This window comes from Astatotilapia calliptera, chromosome 22, assembly GCF_900246225.1.
Source record: "Astatotilapia calliptera chromosome 22, fAstCal1.2, whole genome shotgun sequence".
NCBI classification, from domain to species: Eukaryota; Metazoa; Chordata; class Actinopteri; order Cichliformes; family Cichlidae; genus Astatotilapia; species Astatotilapia calliptera.
Window position 1 is genome coordinate 13,795,567 of NC_039322.1, and position 12,219 is coordinate 13,807,785.

The window sequence follows — 12,219 nt, forward strand, 5'->3', positions numbered from 1 at the left end:
ATATTTTTATTCACAATTTCCTGTGTTTTAGAACAAGAGTGTTAGCTATTGCTTGCTTTGGATATATTTAAGGTTTATTTGGAAATTTGATAAAGTATTTAAAGATTATGGACTAAACAAATGCCATTTTTGAAATACGCTGACTCAGGGGCTCTTGTTCTCACAGGGATTATCCCTATTGCTGATTACTGGGATATGGTTAGTTGTTATGTATATACACACTTCATTGTCCTCTCTGATTAAGGTCGCCTAGAGCCAAAACTTGGCAGCAAGGATAAAAGCAGCATTGATCTAAGACTGACTAATAACTTTATCATACTTCATCCTCAGACTGTATTTTTTTGTGATCAAGTATCAGCCTTTGGCTTCAGTCTTCAATAAATAAAGTATTGAAATGTACTCGAGCCCTTAAAAAATCTCATATATATATAAAAAATTTAAAAAAAACTTCGTTATTTAATTAAACTAATTTTTTTAGTGTTTGGGAACATTAAACCCGAGCAAAGTGGTTACTTAGTGAACAATTACACCTACATAATTATGTATGTATACATTTTTGACTGATTCGACACCACAGTTTGGGGTGTGTGGTGATATCTGGAAGTGATCTGATACCAATGCTAAGTCTTTTTTTAATTTTCAAATCAATAAACTGTCATGTTGATGAATATAACAGATGAAAAAAGCCACTGTTCTAAATTTGGACTGTTGCACTAAAATAAATATACCCCTGCCACTTGATGCTGATGATTAGAACAGTTCTCCTCTAACAATAGAGACGAATGAGAGGCAATGACTAAATTACTACTATGAACGCCAAACAATACACTTCTGAATTGTAATTCACTTGAAAAATCAGCATTTGTGCAAATGGACGCGAGTGTTTAAGTAACATTTGACAAAGTGATAATCAGTCAGACTAAAATATACGTCAGCCACCACCATGAAGTTTGTGAGAAAAAGAATTCAAACAGTGATAACACAAATTATTGGGATTTTCTAACACAGTACAAAAGATGATGTCTGTGGCAGATCTTAGACTAGAGGATAAAAAATATACACTCTCTTAGCAAACAAGTTGAAAACAGAAAAACAGCAGAGGAAGGTAGGGGGAAAAATTAAATTTCAAAAAGAAAGCAATGGGAGCTTTATGTAGTAGACTTATGGCAGGTAGCAGATGTATTATTTCTCCAGACTTTTTCTCTGTGGTCTATGAAAAAGCCCACACTGCTCTGGAGGAGGTGGATATAGAAATGTGTTTGCCTGGAGGCTACAGTATTGCTTTTCTTAGTAAAAAATCCTTACCTTTGGCTTTTTAAGGACAGCGTTTGAAAAAGAAACTAAAAAGTTCACAGTCTCTTCCGCTTATTTATGAGATGGCGGGAGAAGGACTGAAAAGAATGGCGAGGGACTTCACACGAGGGCAAATTCATTATATATGTCACTCCCATAACATCCTCGTAAACAATTCTTTGATTATTTGCCACAATAACAAATCTAAAGCATTACTGAAAATCCGATATTAAATCCCACAGAAACAAACATTCATCTTGTCTTTATGTTTCCTAGTATCCATGTCACCACCCACACTAAACATGTGCATGCACTCATGACAGAGAAAAGCTGCTTGCATAATAAAATGCCAGCGCTCTCTTTTTTATTAAAGAGTAGACAACGAAGGATGAGATTTAAAATCTGTTGCATTGCCTAAACCGGATATGCAGTGGTCCTCAGTAGATGCACTGTTCCCTTGACAAGCTTAATTATCATCTTATCTGTGCATTTACTGATGAGGATTTTGATCATACTGGCAAGTGTTTCATTTGCCCCCTGGTTGAATAGGTAGTGGTACCAGATAACAGCTATTACACTTGGGATCTTACAGTGTAGAAGGAAACCACATCAAATTTGGTTATGATAAAATACAATTTCCCTCAAATGTTAAATTGCCCAAGGTTTTTTTTAATTTAAAATATGACTTTGGACTGCTCATGAATGCTCAAGTTTTTCATGTATTTTGAGACTGTGAATGATATATTTAAATTTTCAATACTAGTGAATGTGGTAGATGCAGAATATTTGTACCTGACTTATTTTGGGAGTTTGTTACATTTGTTGATTATATAAATAAATAAAACTATGCAAGATCTTAGTGTGAATAGATTTTCTTTTGGCTGTTGTGTTTAGATGTAAGGAAAAAAAACATAGTATCTAGTCAGCTAAAGCTGTCATTCAGCTGAGTAATAAAATAATTAATAACTCACCTGCAGTTGTCTCATTTAACAAACTCTCCTTAAACTTAGAAATTAGACATATCAAGTGCATGATGTTACAAAATCATCTGTAAAGATTGCAAACAAGCTGTCTAGAAACGGCTTTTTAAAAATTTGGATTATTACATGCAAATTTTAAGCCAAATTGAGTATTTAAATATTGCATTCTTTCTTTTATTCTTAATTAAAGAATGCAAATCTTCATCAGTCTTAATAGCCTCAATCGAATTACTTTTGCAATGAAGACTTCACGCTAACTTGTGGAGATTTAACCACTAGAGGCGCTGTAGAACACTCTCTTTAAAACTGGTCACACCTGCTTTGGCCATCTGTAATAACTGCAGTGATTATTGGATTATTACATTATATCCCATCATGGGATATTTTAATGTTGTATTTTTGTACTTCGTTAAAATTCTGTAAAATTCTGCGTTAATAGGGTCAGTTTAATTACTTTTCTAATGGAGACTTAAAGCTTCCTTGTGGAGATTTCACCACTAGAGGCGCTGTAGAACAATGCATTTAAAAACTGGTCGTTGTGACACAAAAAGTTTCTATGGTTAATGCAGAGAGTATAGTCATGCAAATTTATAAACCATATAAAGAAAGAAATGCATACAAAAATAATAAGAAATGTAGATTACAATGTAGATATTAAAACATTGAAATGCATTAAACATAATTTCAAAAAAAAGAAACATTGAGTTTTGGTTAAAACTCAACTGAAATAAATGCCAGAAATGATATGAAAAATACCAGAATACATTTTTACTACACACACTGGAGTTTGTGCCATTCACCTCGACTTTAGTATTTGGATTTTCCTTTAGCAGTTTTATGATTTCTGCTTGAACAGATTAACTGTTAAAGTCGCTTTGTTCCATTTTCATGTGATCTTATGTCAGTTTCCCAATAACCAAACAAGTGACATTACAGTATATCGTTTTACGACGGGTTTCATGATGTCGACCGAGCGGTTACTTGGGTTTACTGTGTAAATGCAATCCTGAGATTACAGCAAACTTTCGCTTTAAGAATCTGTGTTTTTGATTTCGCTCGAGTAGTACATTCAGTTTGGTACTAACTGTGTAAATAAGTGTGATTACAGTGTGTGTCACTTTAAGAGTCAGTCTTCGGATGGCTTCTTGATATTAATAGAGCTGCTGTGTCTTCCTCCTCTGACGTAATGCCCACAGCCTACAGAGAGACAGGCAGAGAGGTCCTGTCACAGCAAAGCGATAACACTAGTCTGAAAAAAAATTACAGATTTTTCAGCTTATCTACTTTTGTTTGCTGTGCCCAGCAAACCCATCCACGGCTGAATAACATAACTATACCTTCGGAATATTGCAATACCTGAGCCAAACTCACTCAGTAATGAGTCGGTATTAGCCTAGTTTCATGTGCTACCGCGAAGCCTTAACTATCTCTCTTTCCCTCTCAGACCAAAGAGGAAAAAAAAGAAAAGAAAGAGAGAGACAGCCAAGACACAGTCACCCCGTCCGACATCATCAACAAACAAAAACCCCACAAAGAGACGAAGCAGCCAGCCAAGCAGCCAGCCAGCCAGCCAGCCACCATCTTAACAGGCTGCTGAAAGAGACACACACAGAGAGAACAGAGGCTAATGCTTATTTTTGATCAACAGGTAAGCAGCACCAAAAGAAACACTTCCAGCACAAATGCACACCATGCATACAGCCCTCTCTGTTGGTGCAGAGGCATTGTAAACGGCAAAAGAAGAAGAGAGAGAGAGTGAGGGAAAGCAAAAAAATGCATCGGCGATGAACGCTTTGGAGTTGTACACGGCGAAATGCATGCTCTCGGACAAGTGGGAAGATGTAACGTGTTCGTCTTAAAAGGGAAGCCGTGTGCGATTAGGAGGCGAAATATCGCTCTGTTAGCTGTTGGTAGTTTTACGACGGGCAGCAGTCGGTTTGCGTCTTATGTAACTAACGGCCTGAGCGGCGTCGGTAAGGAAAGAGGGATCTGCTGAATGAGAGAGAGGGAAAAGAGCAGCACCGCTTTGAATTCACATGGCAATTTACATTTAGGTTAGGACACCCAAACGCCACACAAATACAAATTGGGGGGCTACTGGGGGAACCGCTCTGATTTTAAGACTGAGTTTGAAGCCAGCAACAAGGGGACGTGGAGTGACTTAGTCGCCTCAAGTAGGTTTGTGTATTCTCCTTTCTCAAAGTTTTGTTTCTTGATTTTATTTATTTACGTATGTCGCGTCAAGTCACGTTAAATGACACCGATTTCCTAGAAGCCAGTGACTTGGAGTGATTTATTTATTTTTTGTGTCAGCACAGGGTAACTCTTGTAAAACTGCACGCTTACCTCTTGGTTATTTTCATTGATAACTTTTTTTTTTCATTGCTATTCTGACTGCAAACTTGATACTCAAGTTCAGATTTCTTGCTTCTCTGAATGACGCACGTCGCAGAGACACAGAGACGGACAGAGAGAGGGGGGAAAAGGGGGTTTTGAAGCCCGAAAGATGAACGCAGTTAACTTGCTTGTTGTTTTCTGGACTTAAAGCGGAAAGAAGCGTGAGTCCACATCACAGAGATTGCGTTTATCAACCGGTTCAAAGACCGTTTGGCGCTGTTTGTTTGTTTGTTTGTTCTTATGTTGTTTGTTTTGCACCTCTTTCATTGTTAGGAAACTCGCGAGCGCATGGTGGATGTGAATTGTCGTAAAGGATACCCCCCCCCCCCCCCCCCCCCATCATCCTCTCTCTTATCAACTTTTGAAGAAAACAAGTGCCTCTTAGCTCAAATCTTTGCGAATTTATTGGTTTCCTCGCTGTTGGACGTTTCACGAGTGATGCCGGGAAGGCATGAGTTGCATTTCCACTTAACTTTGAAAAAGTTTCCCCCCCCCTCTCTTTCTCTCTCGCTCTTCGGTCGTAAGAAACTGTGATGTTCCTTTGAGATAAGGGGAGCTGGGTAGGCATGACAACTCTGTGGGGAGAGCAGAGTATGTGAAGCCAGCACAATGAGGCACACACTGCAAGGAAGCTTTTTACATAGTCCTTCAGCAGAGTTCTCCAGTTCTGGCCCCCAAAGAACCCCTTATGCGTGGAGCAACTTTTATTCAGCAGATAACCTCAGTGGGCTTTTTTTTTTTCACCCCCCCCACTTCTTTTTCCTTAAAGAAAAGCAAGACCCTGAGACTTAACTGTGACACTTGTTCACAGCTGTCTGAGGTTACACTTTGTTTTTTTATGAAGCAATTAATTTATTCATTGGGCCCTTTCAAAATTGTCCCACAGCCCTTTAAATGTAGCTCCATGGCATTTCAGCGTTAAGCAGAAAATGCTTAAAAGCCACTGCAAAGACTTTAAAAAGCAATTTCAAGTTGATATCTTGAGTTTTTATTTGTATCTTAAATGCCCAACTTCTTGGCCACGACACGGTGGAAAAGTTTCACAGTCGTTTCCCTTCAACTCAAAACTGTGTGGACCGTTTGAGGGGGAAAAAAGTAAAATAATACAACTTGTGAAACTTTTAAGGTTTAGTTTGCATTTCCCGCAGCAGTCTGACACACGGCTGATTCTGAAACTTCGAATATTGAGCATTTGTTTGGACTTCTTCAGCAGAAAAGCCGTTCCTTCATGCACGAGCGATTGGCAGCATCGTAAGTCACACGTATTCTGTAAGATATGGGATTATGACAGATTATTTTTACTTTGGGGGGAAAAAAAGTACATTAATGTGATTTAATCAGCTTCATGGGTAACATTTTCTAGCAGTGCTTTCACATCTGCTTTCCAATGCATGCATGCATAACATTGGTGTTTTTTTTTTAACAGTTCCACAAATTCCAGTATGCGCAATCAAGTTTGTCTTCTGCTCTTTATTATAGTGAAAAAGTCTGAATGGGACGATTCAGTTAGTTTTATCACAGCACATAAATAAACTTGGATGAAGTGATTTTTATCAGAAAAGAAATCCTACTTTAAATCTTTTTTAAAGATGAAGGTAACATTTTTATGCCATATTGTGTCACTATATCTTTTTTGCTTTAGATCCGCTACACTTCAGCTTTGGGTATAGTCGCTGCAGACAGTCCAACCCCCCCCCCCCCCCCCCCCCCCTCACCAAAAAAGAAAAACAAAAAACGTGTTCCTATAACCGAAGACATCGTGCATGTAATGAGTCCCTGTCAAACTTTTTATAACTTCAACCAATGTTCTGTAAAATTAGTTAAAACACTTTATCCGCCGATGTGTCAATCCAGCTCCGTAACGTTAAAACATTTTCCGCTCTCCAGACACTGGATATTATTGTATCGTACAGCTTTGTTCATAGCCGCTATTAAATGTCAAAACAGTTGAGAACTTCCTAAAGAGAACCCCCCCTGCTTGTAAAACTCATTCCCGTGTGTGTGTGAGACAGAGCGGGAGACAGCGCAGCACTTTTTCCTGTGCGTCTGTATGTGCTGTGGAGACAGCCGTGGCTTCGCTCATATGGCTGCAATATGTGAAGTCTCTCTGTGGTGGAACTCGCAACAGAGAAAGTTTGTAGAGACGGGGAGAGAGAGGGAGAGAGAGAGAGCACACATGGAGCGAGGGAAGTCAGAAATGTCCTGTTCAACTAGCTGGAATGTATCTCCTGTGTTTTATTGATGGTTTGATGTTCTGTAAGACATGAGGAACAACTGTAGTGATTTTGTGGGCTGCCATGCATTTGTCTTTGGTCGTTTCAAAGCGGTGCCGCATTACATGGGGGGAAAAAAGGCCAGTGCGAAATGGAGTGTAAAGGGAGACTTTAACTTAGAGCAAGTGGGGTTTTTTTGAAGTAGTGATTAAACTGGTAGACGTGTGATTGATTTTGTTGATCCAGGGAAGCTGTACAAACCTGACGCGGCTGTGAATTTTCCAAAGTAAAATCGACAATCTTGCCTACCCTAAAAAACGTTAACAGGATTGATGCAAGTTTGTAAAACTTTCAGCGAAGCCCCCGCTGTTTCTCCTCTACAGTAAAAGCTTTTCGGGGGGAAGTAAAGTATGTTTGCCTAACGCTGAGGTCTAACACTACTAAAGGGAATGCAGTGTAATAATTTGACCTCTAATCCGTTGTTGCTGTCTCTCTCCTTCTGGTCCGGACTGATGTGCGTCCTTTCTCCGAGCTTTTGCGGCATTTTGTTAAACTGTACATCATAACTAACAAAGAGCTGATTGTAGTAATTTGTAATTGTAATTGTAGTTTTGTTTTAATATTGAATAGTTTAAAAAATAGATGTTGACCTGTTGACCACTACGAATCAGTCTGTGAGAACACTTTTTCTTTCACTTTTTGCAAATTTTAAAAAAATAAGGAAACTCTTTCTTAAATACTTTATGGCAAATGTTGAACTACTCCCAACATTCACTGTTTCCAATAGCAGGAAAAGATAGCATCTATTAGAGATTCAGTCGTTATTCATCTCGAGCCTGCCTGCAGTTCATTTAAAGGAAACATCCATTTGTCACTGATAGTTTACTTAAAGAAAAACAAGGCTTTCTGTAAGGCTTCTGGCTCTTTGGCTCAGAGTTCTCTAGCTAGCACATTTTTTTTGTTTTGTTTTTTTTTTATTAACAAGTCTTCTGTTTTGCTCATATCCTCAGGACACAATTGTTTTTAAATTATTTTACTGTGTGTGCATATTTTGGGTCTATTATTGCTTATATTCAGTGCTTGCAGCATTGGTTATACAGGGATTTGAGCTTATTCTCTCGTTGCATTTACTGGAAGTCAGTCTGGAAAAGAGTGTCTGCTAAATGCCCAAAATGTCATCCCCACTCTGTCTGTGGTTACTGCAGTCTTGTTTAGGCTTGACTTTGTCTCTAATGTCTTTGGTCTATTTTAGACTTTTAAGTCTGTCTTTTTAGACCGCCTGCTTCAGATAACGAGCACATGGTCTTGGTTTAGGGTGAAATGATTCTTTTTTTCTCTCTTAGTATTTAGATTTATTTGGGGGTGGGGTGGAGGGGGGATACGAATCCTAAATATGGGGCATTTTTGCCTTCCTTTGATCTAAGATAATAAAAATCCTTCTGCCACGTTACTGTAAAGACCGATGAAGTAGTGGGGCAGAAGATTAAGACGTGTACCCGCCGAAAGTAGTGATAAAGCAGCAGTACAGCCCTGTGGTTATAAAGGCTTTCCTGTTTCCAAAAGACGCGTAACTTTTAAACTCACCGACACCATGCGAATTCCCGTGCATCACTTAAATGTCTCAACTGTGCCGTAGACAGCAGTTGTTCTAAATCTGTCTTTCCCATGATCAGACTTTAATTACGAAACCCATCTTTGGCTTGTTAGTTGTGTCAGGGCAGTTGGTAAATGAAACCTACAGGTTGAGTGAGTGGCGAGCCCTGCCTGCTTTGACTCAGCAGTATCACACTGATGCCTCCCATACACCCGTGCGTTCAGATATCAATCACATTTCATTTGAGCGTCAAAGTTGTGCAAAACGCTGTGGAACATTTGATCCAACCCTTTGATAAATGAAGTTCTAAACAAGTTCCAAGTTAAAAAACAAAGAGCTCACATGCTGCTCTATAAAATATGTACATCAAGTATGGAACATTGTTAATTTTATTCCACAAAAGTTGTTGAACATTTCAGATGTTGGAGAGATTTGACCTTATGCTTTACTCATACAGACAGTCATTGTGTGGCTTGAAAATGCTGCCTCGACTTCTACCTTTTCTCGAGGTTTACAGCAGGCGCTCCCATTGGTTTGAAGAAAAAAAAAGTTGACAGCCATATGTCATTAAGAGAGAATTGTAGCCTATAAACAGCTGTCAGTGATGCTCTGGAGAATAAGTAAAGAGCCTGGAAGTCTGATCAGGTTTACTTGAATGAAAAAGACCTTAATGTGTTTTAAATCTTGGTCCCTCAAAGACCTTTGATAACTCTGCAAAACAAGATAGGAGCAAAATGTCTTTTATTGGGACTTGCATATTCCATCAAGCTATGTACACTCTTGTGTTAAAAGTTAATATGGTAGATTTTTGTAGTTTCCTTGAGAAAGCAACCAAATAGTTTCACATGTGAAAGTTGCATAAAAGTCCAGAAAGGGTGAAAGGTGACAATTACCTGTTGCAATCAACAAAGAATAAAAGTTATAATTGCAGTGAATCATCAGTGAGATGTCCCTTGCAAAACCAGTTTCTCCTTGGCTCTTACTGTAGTGGCTCTACGATACTTGCTGCTGTCATTGCATTTCATTTACATTCGTCATTTTCTTTTGCTAACTTGATTTATTAGCGCGCAATGTGAAAAAGCAACCCGGGCCGATTTGACATAGGGTCAAGAGCGAGACGATCCATCACAGGAAACGTGCAGGTTGAGGCGTTTGTAGGTGTTTTTAGGTTTATCTCATTGTATGCACATATTAGAGGACACATTATGTAAAGCTTTGCTGCTAGTCTGTATCTTGACACTAACAGAGAGATCAGGAAGAGAGGATACGGTCTAATCACTTAAAATGTGGAAACTCACATGCTTCACGTAAAATAGTGCATTTCTATAAAATCCTTAATTTCTGTATAAAAATGTAAAGTTAAGTATACCTCAAACAGTCACCATTGTATAAGGGACAGAGTAGAGACATCCATACTGTAATACACTGATTTAAATGTAAACATCAATTTAATTTCAAAAAGTAAGTACATGTTGTCTGCATTTAGACTTACTTTGCTGGATGATTTTGATCGTTGCAAACTTCAATTGCAAACATCACAAATACAACATTACGAGTGCGTTTCTTTACTGTTTTTCTTAACGGTCTTAAGTAACGAGCATGGCTCCGTCTGTAATTTCTTGCCGTTTTCACACAGCACCCAGCAGGCAGACAGCGAAAATTAACTATGGAAATTGTGACAGTGGCATAAGTGGCAGGAATCTGAATGTGATTTATGTTGTAAGCTTCTTTGTGTTGAAGCTGAAGCGGCTGTGCAACACGCAGATGGAGGGTGCTGTACCATTTTTCTCAAGTACTGTATGCGTAATTCAGTGAGACTTTTCTCAAGTAGAAGAAGTGTCTTTTTTTTTTTAAATCAAGGAAGCTGCTTGGAAACGAGTTATCTTGCTCCGAAGGGAGGAAAGATTGATTGTGAACGAGAAGTCATTCTATATATTTTTTCATGGCTGTAAATAAGAACAAAATCCACCTGTTTTGTAGTAAGAAATTGTAAGATCAAGCTTTTTCCAGTGTTCAGGGTTGGAGATTTGCTTTCTCTTAACAAGTTCTAAAGCGGGCGGCACATTTGTGTTACAATAACTGTATTTCATGTCTCATCAGTTTTTAGTTTAGTACAATCTGGGCTAATTCGACAGATAATTTTCTGCGTGATAACTACAGTATTTTTGATGTGGTTGTTGACTGTTTACTGTTCACTATATAGTTTTAATATGGCATCCGTTCCTGCAGCATATCTTTGCACATCTTCGCATGCTTGGCCTGCAGTATCAATAAACATTCATCTCCAGACAGTTCAGCGTTGTTGATAGATAGCTATCAGTTATTGTAGGAGCCCACTGGCGCTTATCTTCTCCTCTTGAGGTCAGATCTATCTCATTCGCTGCATGGCTATGATTGAATTGACTCACTGATTGTTTATTTCTACACTGAAGGTTAACTGTCTGCTCTGTCAACAGTCAAATCAAGAACCTGCACAACATGTACGCACAGCTTAGATTTCTTAGCTCTTGAAGTACCTCTTTCTGTTTCATTATCTCCAAATCTCTGCCTCCTATTTTTACTGTAATGCAAGACAAGAAGGACTGTTAGTGTCATGTGTGCCCAATCATCCTGTAATCACTGTCAAAACACTTAATTTACTTGCTTGAAGATTGCGTTTAACTTTCACTTCAGCTGACATTTGTTTGCTCTTGTGCGCTCTCTCATTCGCAATCGTGATTCTTTTGAGGTTTGATGAGGCACACTTTTCTGTGGCAGCGTTTGACGCTCGATCCAGTGCTTGTCTTGTAGTCATACAACAGTACTGCTGCCTAATGCCTGTTTATTTTATGGATGGGTGTAATTGTATGTGTGATGTACTCTTAAGCTCTCATTGCATTGACATATGCTTACAGTTTCAAGTCTGTCCAATATAAAAATTGCCATTTTGTTATATGTGAATCTGTAGTTTCTCTTCTGTGATTATCTGCAGCCAAGCAGTTTGTTTACCTTGAAAGTGTTTGCATGTCCTTGTTACTACTATAGACCTGCTGAGGAACAAACTTTACTTCTACTGTCTTAAAACTATCGGCTTGTCTCTCTCCCCTCTCCTCTCTGCACACACACACACACACACACACACACACACACACACACACACACACACACACACACACACGCACGCGCGTACAGCCCCATTAGTATTGTAGTCTGGGATCAGACTAAAACATCTGGTGGCTGAGTAACTTTTCAAAGTAGTCTTTGTCCTCACTCTGGTGCATGTATGCGTGTGTCTCTCACTGTGCGCTTTTCTCTGCGTGGTTGTGTGTTAGAAGGGGCAGACTTTTTATGGCGTCCCGTCAAATTAAAACTATGATTTAAGCGACTAACATTGTTTTTTTCATTAAAGCACATAGCCACACGTTGCTTCTCCTGATTTATTTTTTCTCGTTCTTTTCTTCTGCCTGTGGCCGTGTGGACTATTTAGTCTGTAGAAAATAAAGATGAGGGAATACGGATTAGGAGTGGAACTGTAATTCTGCTGTAACTGTATTTCATGAAGGGCCAGTCTAGCCTGGCCTGATGTGTTATTTTATTCATGTATCCCTGGCTGGTTGCCCTATAACAGAAGGCAGCAAGAAGCACAGGGAGATATGACACCCTTTCAACTTGCTTCTGGTCTGGCTTGACATTTCTGAAAGAAGCAGAAAAATGAAGTTAGACATAGCTAACTGCCTCACCTGTTCTCTGCAGGATGGTGCTG

General features: G+C 38.9%; 1 protein-coding gene across 5 annotated transcripts in view; it reads left to right on the forward strand.

Annotated features, from left to right (window-relative positions):
• Positions 1 to 3,842: 3,842 nt before the first annotated feature.
• The window catches only part of trps1 (trichorhinophalangeal syndrome I), a 115,048-nt gene continuing 106,671 nt past the window's right edge, over positions 3,843 to 12,219 (forward strand). The window contains exon 1 of one of the 5 annotated variants that reach the window (XM_026157259.1): positions 3,843 to 3,921. The gene's annotated coding sequence lies outside the window, so the exon portion shown is untranslated. The other 4 variants (XM_026157260.1, XM_026157261.1, XM_026157263.1 and 1 more) reach the window with 4 other exon arrangements.